Raw genomic sequence first — 10,654 nt, 5'->3', positions numbered from 1 at the left:
TTTCTTGCTGACCCTCCTCCCCCTCCCAGATATCCATTTTTAAGTATATATTTGTCCTGCATTGTAATATTCCTTTATTGTCCTTAAGTCTTATGTAAAATTTATAAGCTGTACTTTTACGTATGTAAGGAAAAGCAGACTGTAGAGAGATGTAGCCCTGAGATGTTGTTACAAATTGGCCAGAGTGGTCTGGGTGGGAAGAAGCTCTGAGCAGCTGACCAGAGCAGGGTCAATGAGCCACTACTTTGTAGATCCTGAGAACTTGGGTTACTCTTATCAAAGAAAAGGGCAACCTCAGAAGACTGGAACACTTGGGGATGCATGGCTAGTTTGATGATAGAGGAATGCACAATTTCAGAGACTAGAGGCAAGATTCTCAGAACTAATAATGGCTAAATTGAATCTAGAAAGAAAAGAGGGACTTAACCAAGTGCAAAAGAGCTGAGAGGGCATTCCAGCAAAGAGAAGAGGGCATGAAAAGATCTAGAGGCTTCAGAGAGCTCAGCATGTTCAGAGGCGTGGAAGTAGTTCAGTCAGGTGGAGGAGTGGTGAAAGATGTGTCAAATATTGCTAGAGCAGGAGACAGCATGCAATGCTTGCAGATCATGGGAAAGAGTGTAGATTTTATTCTGAAGAGCCAACAAGATCAAACTTGCTTTAGCAAGATCACTCTGGCTGCAAGGAGTGTACCAGAAACAGGGGAACGAAGAGGTAGGAATACCCACTGGAGACTGTTGTGATTAAATGAAGAGATGGTAGTGGCCTGAACTGAGGCTGAAGCTGTGGGAATTGGAAGGCGGACATATTTAGAAATGTTAAAGAAGGAACAGCATGTGGTAATTGATTAAATACTATATATCTGTATGTAGATATATATGTCTATATCTATTTATCTATCATCTCTCTATCTACCTATCTACCTATCATCTTTCCTCTCTCTATATACAGTTGTGCATTGCTTAACGACAGGGTTATATTCTGAGAAATGTGTTGTTAGATAACTTTGTCATTGTGTGAACATCATAGAATGTACTTATACAAACCTAGATGGTATATACACTCTAAGGCTATGTTGTATAGTCTATTGCTCTGTGAAGGTTAATTCTAGGTATCGACTTGATTAGATTCAGGAATGCTGAGAAACCTGGTAAAGCTATCTTTTAAGGTATGTCCATCAGGGTGTTTCCAGCAAAGATTAGTATGAGATCCTGAGTGAACTGGGTGGGAAAGACCCACCCTCAATGTGTGTGGGAACCATCCAATCCGCTGGGGGCCCAGAGAAAACAAAAACAGAGGAAAAAGGCGAAGCTCTCTCTCTATCTGCTGGAGCTGGGATATACACTCTTCTCTCCTGTCCATGGACATTGGAGCTCGAGACTCTTCAGCTTTTGGGTTCCAGGACTTGTACCAAGGACACCATCGGCTTCCCTGGTTTCAAGGCCTTTGGATTTGGATTGAGCCACGCTACCAGCATCCAGTTTGCAGACAGCCTGCCGTGGGACTTTTCTTCACAATCGTGTGAGCTAATTCCCCTAAAAAATTCACTGTCATATATTTAGAACATATCCTATTGATTCTGTCTCTCTGGAGAACCCTGACTAATACATGCTTGTAGGCTACAAACCTGTATAGCATGTAACTGTACTGAATACTGTAAGCAATTGAAATACAGTGGTATTAGTGTATATAAACATATCTGAATATAGAAAAGGTACAGTACAAATGTGATATAAAAGATAGAAATGGTACATCTGTATAGGACACTTACTATGAATGGAGTTTGCAGGACTGGAAGCTGCTCTGGGTGAGTAAGTGAGTGAGTGGTTAGTGAATGTGAAGCTCTAGGACATTAGCGTACACTGCTATAGACTTTATAAACAATGTACACTTAGGCCACACTAAATTTATTAAAAAAATAAAGTAATGGCACTATGACATTATGACGGCTACAGTGTCACTAGGTAATAGAAAATTTTCAGCTCCACTATAATCTTATGGAATGACCATTATATATGCAGTTAGTCATTGACCTAAATGTTGTTATGTGGTGCATGATTGTGTGTATATATATATAGAGAGAGAGAGAGGTAGTACTTAAGGTTTTTAACTTGGGCAGCTGGGAGAATAATAGTACCATTACCAGAAATGATAATCAGAGGGAAGGGGTTTAGTGGAAGGAGAGTGGATTGTGGGTGGGGGGAAAGGGAAGATGACAAGGTCAATGTGGGACAAATTTAGATTGAAGTGAAACTTTCAAGTGGAGATGTCCAAATATGTATACATATGGTCTGGAGATGAGGAGAGAGAAAATGAACTAGAGTTGTTGAAATGGAGCTATAATCATATGAAGAGTGTTTGAAATTAAGTGATCGAGTGAGCTCATTAAAGAAGAGTCTTCACATGACAACGGATTTTAGAGACCAATGAGCTGGTGCAATGTGCTCTTTTACGACTCAGATCTTAAGGGCTAACATAAGACTCATAGGGGTTGTATTAATTATGTTTACTTTTTAAATGTCTAATATTCTAAGCTTTAGAAATCTTTAGTAATCTACCAAAGTTCCTATGGGAGGTCTTTGGTTTTAGCTCTCTCTTGTCTCCAAGTTTACTGGATGGAGGCTTGGGTAAAGTTCAAGCCTGGGAGTGCTAGCTCTTCTGTTCCATATCGTATACCACCTTCATCCAGCCAAGGAGAGGATTCTGTTTAACAGGAAGGTTAAGAGTGTTTCTGGGAATAGAGTAGCAAGTGTCCAATAAGGCCAAGGAATAAGAGCAGTTTCAATGATTCTGCTATTCTTACTCTAAAAAGCAGAGCAATGACATGACTATCCCTTATTGGGGTCCCTTCTCCTGAGGTTCATGGACTTCCAGAGATCTGGAAAGTCTCTGAATATACATGAGGGATTTTTTCTTCTAGAGAATGTATGTCTAGCTTTGTTCAGTTTCTCACTGATTTTTGTGATCCCCCATAAGTTAAGAACCATTTATAATTTCACTAAAGCCTGGTAGTAGAATATAATAAAGTGGAACCTTAGAATACCTTGTTTCAAAAGATAAAGCTCAAACAATTCATTTATTTATCCACTCAGGCCTCAGTGGGGCAGAAGCTGCTTCTTGCAGCACCTGTGGGAGTGCAGCCATTCAGAATCTCCACAGGATACCTGGAGTCCGGATGAGCTGTCCACGGTAAATAACAACAAATAAAGGTGAGAGAAAAAAATCAGGCGCAAAAATTAGAGCACAAGCCCAGTGGAAGAAAATTGTTGGAAGAGCAGAAGAACGACTGAATAGAAAAAACAAAAAAAAGCAACAACACTGCACTTAAGTGCAGCTGATAAAAGACGTCTTTGAATTTATTTATTTAAATAAATTTTATTGTGTATATTTGATGTTTACATCATGTTATGGGTACATCTATATAGTAAAATGGTTACTATGATGAAGCAACATATCTATCATCTCACCTTCTTTGTGTAACAAGAGCAGCTAAAATCCCAATAAAAATCCCAAATATGACACAATTAACTATAGTTCTCATATTGTGCACCAGATCTCTAGACTTGTTTATCCCACATATCTGCTACTTTGTATCCTTTAACTTAAATCTCCCTGTTTCGTCCTCCCCTTCTCTGAATTTAAAAACTTGATTTCTCAATTAAACAATTCAGTAGATGAATTAAATATAAGGATGGTCATTGTTTACATCTGAATTGGTAGCCTGAATGATCAGGTGCAAGGAATATCTCAAAGCACAAATGTGAAACCCTATTTGAAAAATGTAGGCAACTTGGATGCAAGATTTGAGGGTCCTTCCTATGGAAATAATTTGTTTCTAAAGGGAAAAAAAGACCAGATGTAGGAGAGGCAATCATTAAACAAATACTAGAAAACAATGCATCTGAAGTAGGTAAAGTCCCAAGACTGTAGATTGTAAGAGCTCTCCAAGTTACAGGCTTTGCTGATGAGAAGAGACATTTATCCACACATGTCCTGATGAAATCCTGGAACTTTAATAATAAAGAGAATATTACAAGCTTGTAAGGCAGGAAGAACAACCAACCAACAAAGGAAAATGTCAGTGAAGCACTGAACAATGACATCCTTTGTTATTTTTTAAATTAATTTACCAAAAGATGGTAGATAGTGGAATAGCATCAAAGAATTATAACCCAAGTGTAGGGAAAATGAAATATAAATGGTCAGGGTCCCTCAGATGTTCAGAATCTTGCCGAGCATTCGATGTAAATATGCACGTGTGCCCAGGTGTTCCTTGGCTATTGTCTGATGTAGATGTGCATGGGCACCTAGGTCTTCCTGGGTTGTCTGACTTGCACCCAGATGTCCTGGATTATTAGACTTAAGTATAAAGGACAGCTCTGATCCACAGTGTCCCCACCCCTGGAGTGCCCCCAGGGGGGCCATGGGGAGGCCACTACTGCTTCTGGAGGCTGTTGCTGCAAGCTATTGCTGCCAGGGCCCCTGGGATGCTCCGGGAGGCTACCGCCACTGCTGCCAGATCTGTTGAAGGTTGCTGTAAGCTGCTGCTGCTGCTGCTGAGGATGCTGAAGACTGAGCTCACATCAGTAACCTTGCCAGTGGCTACTGGGATCTTTCCCAATTACCTAGCTCATGACCTGTGTGAGGGGTCTGGTGATCCAGCCTGGCATGTGAGGGGGGTCTGTGACCCAGTCGGTACAACGAGTCTGAAAGATGTGAGCCCTAGCCTGACACCAAGGTATTCTCAAATACTATATTGTTGACGTGTCAGGAGGAAAGAGAGATGTGGAGATAAATAAGAATGCAGAGAGTATATGAAGCATGCACCTCGAGAAAAAACTCTAATTGAACAGACAATAAATAAACCATGATGAAAATCTTAAGATGGAAAAAATAAAGAGGCAAAGCAACAAGGCAGCAGAGGTGAACAGCAGTTAATGTCCTTTGCATTCCTTTCCTCTTCTTACCATCTATACCTCTATCTGAATAAGAATATAATCTCAAAATGTGATCTGTAAGTACTATGCAAGTCTCTTGCAACAGAAAGGATATGCTGTAAGGAAGTTTCTAATATGTACTATGCTAACTCAGTAAAACCCAGGAGTTGGTGATTGTGGGGCAATGGGAAGTAGAAGCACTCCAAGGTTCTCATGGGGGCAGGGAGGGGAAGTGGGTGGGGGAGGGGAAGTAAACGTATTCTATGGGCCTCATCTTATGGGAGTTGGAGAAGATGTAGAGGCTAGGTAGGTCATCCAGGTGGGGTAGAAGAGTGGTTAGGAGCATAGTTGGTAGGGACTGTAGACTAGGATACAAATAAAACATAGCTATATACTATTTACAAGAAAATAAAACCTCATTTAGGCAGTTTCAATGGCTAAAATTAAAGATTGAACAAAGAGATACGAGACAAATTCAAATAAAAAGGAATGTGTGGTGGAACTTTGCAGCTGTGTTGTGGTCCAGTCACATACGATAAGACCAGGATAGAATGTGGTGGGATTGCAGGCTGAGTTGGGTCAGCACAATCTGTGAAACAAGAGTTCTCTTACTGTCTAAAAATCAAACTAACCATGATTCTCGACCCAATCTGTGTGGTGTTTGTATGAATATCTGACTGCTCAAGAACGCTATTCTTAGAAAACTATGCTATCTACCCTAAGTGAATCATTGTGCAGTATATGCGTGTATTAAACAGCACGCTGTACCCCACAAAATAAATACAAATAAAATTGAAAAAAACCCCAGTTTTTAGAAGCTATATAACTGTGTCACATAAATGCATGATAGTTAAACATGCATAAAGACTTACATGGAAGGTAGCTCATAGAATCCCTTTCCCCCAAACAGGGCATTCTTTGACCATTCTTAATAAGATCCAGAAGATCTATTTTTGGGCATGAGTACAATTTGTTTAGTGCAACAAATGGCAATATTAATAACAGACAAAGTTAAATTTATAGTTAAATGCACCGAAAAGTTACATAACAATAAAATGAAAGTTTTACATTTATGAATCTTGTATCAAATAAAATAGCAGCTAATCACATAAAGCAAACATTTTGACGAATGAAAGCAATATTTATTTATTTTAAAAGATGACCGGTAAGGGGATCTTAACCCTTGACTTGGTGTTGTCAGCACCACGCTCCCGAGTGAGCCACGGGCCGGCCCAAAAGCAAAATTTAAGAAAATAAAACTATCGTGGAGGACAAAGTATTCCTCTTCCAGAACTAAACAGGTCTAGTTAAAAACAAACAAGAGTCATACAGGAAAGAATGATAGAATCAATAAACTTTATTTAATAGATGTATATTAAACCTTACAACCTTCTAAGGAAGAATTTTTTTCATATATGTTCATGGAACATTTACAAAATAGGTTTTGTACTTGTACTGTACTTGGTCTCAGAAAACCTCAATGATTTTTAAAGTAAACATTTTGTAGTTTAAATTCTCTGATCAAATGTAATAAAATTAAAGAAAAATACAAAGTTGCGCTCAAATTTTAATCTCCTTGGAAATTAATATGCCTACTTCTAGATAACTCTTAAATCAAAGAAAATATTAAAAGGGAAATTGTAAATTATATTGAAAATAGTGAAAAGGAGGATACTTCACCTTTGGTAGCCATTAAAAACTGTACTTAGAGGAAAAGTTTTAGCTTTTAATGTCATTATTATTAAAAACAAAAACCAAAGAGATGGAATAATGATTTCACTTAAGAAGTTAGAGAAGGAAAAACAAAATAAGCCAAGAGAGATGAGTTATAAGAAAAAAAATCTGAAATTAATAACAAATGAAAATTAGAAAAAAGCACAAACATATTCAAAGTTCATTTTTAAATACCCGTAAAATAGATGAGCACCTTATAGTCCTGATTTTAAAAAAAAGAGAAAAAGTAAAGTTTAAGAATGAGAAAAGAAACATGATCACAGAGAGGTTTAAAATGATTATAAAAGTGCATAAGGTAACAAATTTCAAAACCTAGAAAAAAGATTTGGTAACAAAATTAAAGTTACCCAAACTGACTTAAGAGTAAATTTATTCATAGAGATAAAGAAAAGGTGATTATAAATTTAACATCGAGAAAGTCACCACGATCAGACATTTTCACAACTGAGATTCAACTAATCTTTAAAGAGCAGGTCATTGTCATATTATTTGAACTGTTAAAGAAAGAAATCTTTCAAATTCATTTTATCAAGAGAAAATAACTTTAAAACAAAACCTGCCAAAGATGGCCAACTAAAATCATATATTACTCTAATAAAAGATTATAGAAGATAATTCTTAAATTTCACCAAATATTCTGCAATATATCAAAAGAATAATGCATTTCACAGCGCTTATTTTTTCCCCAATATTTTCAGGAGTTGTTGAATATCAGGAAACCTATCAACATATCAACTGTATCAACACATTGAAGGAAAAATGTCATTATATCAATAGATGTTTAAAGGCATTTGATAGAAACTAGTCATTTCTGTTAAAATTACTAAGTAAAATAGAATATAGTAAAATTAGAAAACATAAAACCACTGAGCAAATACTTTAAAATATTATCCCTGTACTAACCAGCCACCCCCACCAAAAAACCCCCACAAAAAATAAATTTTAAAGCACTAAAATGATTTTAATTAAATTAATTACTAGATAGGGATACACATTATTACCATTACATTTAACATTATTTTGGAAGTGCTATTGAATGCATTAAGGTAAGAAAATAAAATAACTGATATAAACTTTGAATAAAAAAGAGTCCAAATTAAATTCTTTTTGCTATTGATATTATTGTATATCTAGAAAATTCAGGAAACCTTACTAAAGATCACTAGATTTAAAAAGGAGAATTTGGTAAGGAAATGGATACAAGATAAAATTTTAAAAGGCAATATTTTTTCCCTACTTTAATAAAATATTCAGAAATAGAAATGAGAAAAAAATTCCATTTATCATCATTGAAAAAATATAAAGTACCTAGGAATAAATTGAGTAAGAAAGGTAAAGTACCTGTATAAAGAAAATTATACAATCTTACTGAAAGAAATTAAATAAGATTTAAAAATATCAAAAGGTATACCATGTTGGATAAGAATACTTAATAACACAAACATTAAATACATACACTTGATGGATGTATAAAGACAATGTACTCAAATTAGAATTGGCATTTTCTTTCAGGGGAATGATTGGTTAAAGAAGAGTAAAGTTTATACAGAAGAATAAGTACCCCCAAATAGCCAAGAAAATATGCAAAGAGAGAATAATAAAAGGCTTTGTCTTACTGGATACTAGAATATATAATAAAACTACTGCATCTGTTAGATACATGGTATTGGCAAAGGAATAAAATAAAGAACACGGAAATAGAGCCCAGTATTTCTGATATTTTAATATATTGCCAAGGTAGCAGTTCAGTTTACTGGGAGAGAAATGGACCAATTATCTAATAAATGATGTTTGGACAATTGATTATTCATATGGAAGAAAGTAAAAGTGGATTCCCATCTTATTCTACATTTAAATACAAATTCCAGATGTCCGAAAAGCTTACATGGTCAAAATAAAATTGTAAAAGTCTTGCAAGAAAATCTAGAAAACTAAATGTATAAAATGTATTGACTGAGAGCATCTTTTCCAGAGCTATAAAAGAAAAGATAGACATATTTGAGTTTATAAAAGCTAAGAATCTTGATATCAAAAAAGATATAAATAAAACAATAGATGTTTAGTCTAGAACAAAATATCCGTGGCTAATTTGTTCAAATAGCTAAACATTTGACAACCAGAAAAACAACCAATTGAAAAATGGGCAGAAAATAGTGAATCCAAATGGCCAACAAATATATAAAAAGGTTGTCACATTCATTATTAGTAAGGAAAATGCAAATTAAAGTAAAAATAAAATGTAATTTTACACCAGACTGACAAAAATTGAAAAGAACTATGAAAACTATTACTGGTGGTGATTTAGGGAAAGGATCACTGTCATAGCTGGCAGAAATACGAGACGTTATAGGTTTGGGAAAGCAAGCTGCCAACATCTATTAAAATTTTAAAAATTTGTAGTACACTTTTTGACCCAGCAATTCCAGTCCTTGGACTCTATTCCATAGAAAGAGAGGCATTAGTATGTAAGACCATGGGTTTGTAGTGGCAAAAATCTCATTAAAAATTAAGTGGCCTTGTCTGCAGTCTTTCTTTTCAGCTTGTGCTGACGCCGCCTGGCTCTCGTTAGTGACTGGCCCACTGGATCCTTGAGACCTAACACTGTGCCTTCAATTAAGTTGCAGAGTTCTGATGGAGAGATATTTGAAGTTGATGTGGAAATTGCCAAACAATCTGTGACTATCAAGGCTGTGTTGCTTGGACATGAGGGGTAACAATCAGCTTTGTATCTCATGAATATTCATAACCAATTAAATTTTTTTAAATAAGAAAAAAAAGACCATGTTGGAAGATTTGGGAATGGATGATGGAGATGATGACCCAGTTCCTCTACCAAATGCTAATGCAGCAATATTAATAAAGGTCATTCAGTGGTGCACCCACCACAAGGATAACCCTCTTCCTCCTGCGGATAACAAAGAAAAGTGAACAGATGATATCCCTATTTGGGACCAAGAATTCCTGAAAGTTGACCAAGGAACACTTTTTGACCTTATTTTGGCTGCAAACTACTTAGACATCAAAGGTTTGCTTGATGTTACATGCAAGACTGTTGCCAATATGATCAAGGAGAAAACTACTGAGGAGACCCGCAAGACCTTCAATATCAAAAACGACTTCACTGAAGAGGAGGAAGCCCAGGTACGCAAAGAGAACCAGTGGTGCGAAGAGAAGTGAAATGTTGTGTCTGATGCTGTAAGGATTGTTCCAATACCAGTTGCACTGTTTTGCTAATTGTTGTTAGTACTAGACATACAGTAGACAAAGGCAACAGCAAATCAATGGTACTAGCAGAATATTGTCCTCATTGCATGTGTAGTTTGAGTACAGGTTCCAGACCTATGTAGTAGTTTTGTCTAGTGTGATCAAGTTTCTTTTTTCTTTGCTTTGAATAAAACCGAATGGTAGGTTCTTTTTTATAAAGTGATTTTTGCCTCGTTTATAGTCCATTTAACTTTAGTAACCTTTTAAAAGTTGGCATTGTAAATAAAACAACTTGCTAAAAGCTTTCTGAAATAGAATTAATAAAATAGCTTTATTCCTGAGTTGGAAACTGGAAAAAGGCAACTTGAAGTAAATGTTCTGATTGGGGTTATCAGGATGTCTTCCAGCCTCATAGAGTCAAAGAGTACCACTGATATTGATTAGCCTGTATGTAGAGGGTCTCCCTTAATTTGACCTGAGGACTTGTTTTTTTTTTAATTTTTAAATTTTTTTTTTATTTTGAATCCTCTCAGCTTTGAATATATTGCCCGGAGACTTAGTTACTACCTACTTTGTGTTTTTTTTTGTTGTTGGGGAGAAATGTAACTAGGCTGTTCTTTAGCTTTTCAATTAAAAAAGATACTTAATCCACTCTCTCCCCCCCAAAAAAGAAAAAAATAATGAATTAGAGCTATGCCTATTAACCTGTAATAATTTCCACAGGGTATTTTTGTGTGAGAGGAGCAAGATGTAGAAATTGTAAGATCCTCTTTTGTAAAATA

At 36.0% G+C, this 10,654-nt stretch overlaps 1 pseudogene; it reads left to right on the top strand.

The window, feature by feature from the left end:
* Window positions 1-473: 473 nt before the first annotated feature.
* On the top strand, window positions 474-9,848 carry LOC134363839 (S-phase kinase-associated protein 1-like; annotated as a pseudogene).
* Window positions 9,849-10,654: the final 806 nt, after the last annotated feature.

Source organism: Cynocephalus volans, chromosome 1, assembly GCF_027409185.1.
Source record: "Cynocephalus volans isolate mCynVol1 chromosome 1, mCynVol1.pri, whole genome shotgun sequence".
Taxonomy (NCBI): Eukaryota; Metazoa; Chordata; class Mammalia; order Dermoptera; family Cynocephalidae; genus Cynocephalus; species Cynocephalus volans.
The sequence above is the reverse complement of the archived record's forward strand: the minus strand, read 5'-3'. Positions and strand labels throughout refer to the sequence as shown.